Here is a 4,081-nt window from a genome sequence, read left to right on the forward strand (position 1 = left end):
CAGAAGTTAAGTGACTTGACCAAGGTCGTACAGCGGAGGAGCTCGGATTTGAACCCAGGTCTCCTGACTCGCAGGCCGATGCTCTTTCCCCCAGGCCATGCTGCTTCTCTATCTCTCTAAAGTGGCTGATAGTGTCCTCTATCATCCATAACCATAAGCTATTACTTATTTTTATTTCATTCATTCATTCATTCAATCGTATTTATTGAGCACTTACTGTGTGCAGAACACTGTACTAAGCTTTTGAGAAGTACAAGTCGGCCACATATAGAGATGGTCCCTACCCAACAAAGGGCTCACAGTCTAGAGGGGGGAAACGGACAACAAAACAAAACATGTAGATGGGTGAAAACGTGTAGATAGGTGATTTTGTGGCATATAAGAATATGCCCAAAATGCAGATAAGAGTTTTAGCGAAAGGTTGAGGTCTGTGCTTCCCTTCTAGACTTTAAATTTATTGTAAACAGGGAATGTGTCTACCAAATGTGTTGTATTGTACTCTCTCAAGCACTTAGTACAATGCTCTGCACACAGTAAACTCTCAATAAATATGATTGATTGATTGATTGATCCTTAGGAGATTTCACCATCTTTTGGCAGGACCAGGACTTCTGGTTCTAAACTGCATTTCCTGCTTGTGGCCAAAGCCAGAGGAAGCAGCTTTATCATTATCAATCTTTCCCCTAGACTGTAAGCGTCTTGTGGGCAGAGAACATGTCTACCAAATCTGTTATATTAGTGTCTAACAAGTTCCTGGAGCCTGGAAAAAATAATGAAATGTGCTGATGTAATAACTGCCGTAAAAATACAAATTGTCAATTCTATGGTCTTACCAGTGACAATGTGAGGATCTAAAAGCTGGACAGTGAAAAAACAGGATAGAAAGAGCATCTATTCTTTTAAAGTATGGTGTTGTACACAGCTTTTGCGCATACCACTGTCTGCCTGAAAAACAAACAAAAGGGTGTTGGAATAAATTAAGCCAATGTGGTCTTTGGAAGGCCAAGTGACGACTTAGATGAGCATATTTTGGATATGTCATCAGGAGGACTGGTTCTCTGGAGAAGACACTAATGCTAGGAAAAGTCCAGGGAAAACGTGGAAGAGGCAGACCAGCAGCTAGATGGATAGAAACCATAATAACAATAACAGAAGAACCGTTAGCAAAGTTATGAATTATGGCAAAAGACAGGACGTTCTGGAGAAAAATACATCCATAGAGTTGCTATGACTCGGAAATGACTTGACGGCATTTGATGATAATAACAAGCTCCTGGTATAGTACTCTACACACAGTAAATGTTCACTAGATATGATTGATTAGCAGATTGATCATTGCCTGGTGAACAGAGCATAGGAGTGAGAGTCCACAGACCTGGGTTTTAAGCCCAACTCTGTCACTGTCTGCTGAGTGACACTGGGAAAGTCACCTAACCTCACTGAAACTCAGCTTCCTCATCTATAAAATGGGGACAAAACACATGCTGTTCCTTTCTCTTAGCCTGTGAATTTTGTGTGGGTCAGGGACTGTGAATGACCTAATTATCTTCTATCTACTCCCATGCTTAGTACCACTTTTGTCATGTAATAAGATCTTAACACATTATCATTATTAGTATTACCATTGCTATTATGTACCCTGATTGTCACCCTCTCGGGATCGCACCTGTAGAGTTTCCAGTCCTCTACCAGTCTCGACTATGGGAGGGAGAGTCAAGCAGAGGCATATCCATTCCATTCCTAGCTTGGGCAGTGGCTAGTGAGTGGAAGGCAATCTGCTACAAGTCAAAACTCACCTGTGCTGGCCAGCAGCAGCATGGGAGAGAGTTGAGGGTGGAGACTCAGGTTTACTGTGCAGAAGGAGGCAATGGTAAACCGTTTCTGTATTTTTACCAACTCTATGGATCCACTACCAGAACGACTGCAGATGGAGGTGGGGCGTTCTGGGAGAGATGTGTCCATGGCGCCGCTATGGGTCGGATATGACTTGTCAGCATAAGACAGCAACAATGAGGATGGAGGCTGAGGGAAGATTTAAATGGTGGTTTCTATGTCAGATTTTAGAGTCAGATACAGTTCTTATCTCATATGGGGCTCAGAGTCTAAGCAGGAGGGAGAACCTGAGTTCTAATCCTGGCTCTGCCACTTTCCCAGTCTGTGATCTGACTTCCAGTTTTGAGCAATGTGATGTCAGAGACTGTTGGGAGATCAACCAATCGATTAGTCCATCTGTGGTGTTTATTAAACGCTAACTGTGTGAAGAGAACTGTACTAAGTGCTGCAGAGTTGACAGACCCGTTCCCTGCCTACAGCAGGATTGGCAGAGAAAGGGTGGGCCTAGGAGTCAGAAGGATCTGGGTTCTAATCCTGACTCCACCATGTGTCTGCTGTGTAACCTTAGGTAAATCACTTAATTTTTCTGGGCCTCAGTTACCTCATCTGGAAAATGGGCATTAAGAGTGTGAGCCCCATGTGGGGCAGCAATTTTTTCCAGCCTGATTCATTTGTTTCTACCCCAGTGCTTAGAACCATGCTTAGTGCATAATAAATGTATAACAATTACCATTATTATTATTATTATTATTAGTGGGCTTAGAGTCTAGAGGATCACTACAGCAGAAAGAGCATCTGGGCAGTCAGAAATCCGAGGAAGCCAAGCCTCTGTGAAGGTTAGGGTGCCGTAGGGCAGAGTCAGTAGAGACGAAATTCAGGACAGACGTATTCACCCATTAATGCAACGGGTACGTTTTGTTACTTTCAATGTGGATGCAGGTTTCACCTTGGCATTCTCAGCCTCATTGGCACCCTTGGGCCTAGTGGATAGGAGTACAGGCTTGGGAGTCAGGAGGACCCAGGTTCTAATCCCACCTCCGGCTCTTGTCCGCTCTGTGAACTTGGGCAAGTCACTTCACTTCTCTGGGCCGCGGTTACCTCACCTGTAAAATGGGGATTAGGACTGTGAGCCCCAGGTGACTGTGTCCAACCTGACAACCTTGTATCTTCTACCCCAGTGCTTAGAACACTCCCTGTGACTCCCAGATTTCATCTATCTACTCATCTATCTGTCTATTTGACTGTCTGTCATCTTGGCATAGGTGTCAAAGTTGAAGATTAGTCAATCAGTCAGTTGTATTTATTGAGCACTTACCGTGTACAGAGCAATGAACTAAGCGCTTGGGAGAGTACAATAGAACAATATAACAGATACATTTCCTGCCCACACCGAGCTTACATTCTAGAGGGTGATAAGATCTTACAGATGGAAGAAATAAGCACAAGAGAAAAGAGATGCTTTGAATGTAGTAGAGTGGACTTTAACTTTGACCATCTTCACACTGTATATTATCAAACTATATAATTTGCTTGGTCTCACCCTCCATCCAGTGGCATTTAAGTAGCAAATTAGACACTAAAATCCTTTTCTTCACTGTTTATTCTCTGTCAGTTTTGCCCACAATGGAGAACAGAGTGTGGTCTTTCTACAGAATCGGAATTGGCAGTAGCTTTTGGTCCTAGCTGCCAATTGTATCTGACTGAGCTGGAGGCTCATGCTGTATTTTCAAAAGCAGGGCTTGCTTTTCATCACCTAGAAAACAAATCCATTGTATACGCTATATAACATCTTTTAAAATACTGACAGATTGGAGGAAGTATTGTACACTTCATTTTTGTAATTTTTAATGTCATTTTGATGACAAATTCTGTGTCTGAAGTTGCAAATTCAGAAGGATTTTGAAAAAAGGAAAGCAACCATATTTAGTGGCCATTTTCTAATAAAACAATACATGTCTTTCATTTTAGTTGTTACAGAAACACTTTCCAATTCCTCATCAGCTATCCATAATCATAATCATTTTAACTTCTGACCGAAGCACTGTGTGCTTATTCTGGACTAGGTTTTTTGGGTATTAGTGATTTTTACCTCAAACATTGAATTTTCCCAGTGGTTAGGAGGAATCTGTAATCTCAGTACACAAAACTAGGATACTGAGTCTGTGAAACTCCTGTTGCAAAGACATTTGTGACTAATAAAAGCCTAAACCCCAGGTGCAAAATTATTATTATTATTATTATTAATAAT

At 41.9% G+C, this 4,081-nt stretch overlaps 1 non-coding gene across 1 annotated transcript; it reads left to right on the forward strand.

Moving 5' to 3' along the window:
* Window positions 1-1,648: 1,648 nt before the first annotated feature.
* On the forward strand, window positions 1,649-1,786 carry LOC119944973. Its single transcript, XR_005456111.1, has one exon. It is a non-coding gene; the product is annotated as a small nucleolar RNA SNORA7 (small nucleolar RNA).
* Window positions 1,787-4,081: the final 2,295 nt, after the last annotated feature.

This window comes from Tachyglossus aculeatus, chromosome 23 (assembly GCF_015852505.1).
Source record: "Tachyglossus aculeatus isolate mTacAcu1 chromosome 23, mTacAcu1.pri, whole genome shotgun sequence".
Classification (NCBI taxonomy): Eukaryota; Metazoa; Chordata; class Mammalia; order Monotremata; family Tachyglossidae; genus Tachyglossus; species Tachyglossus aculeatus.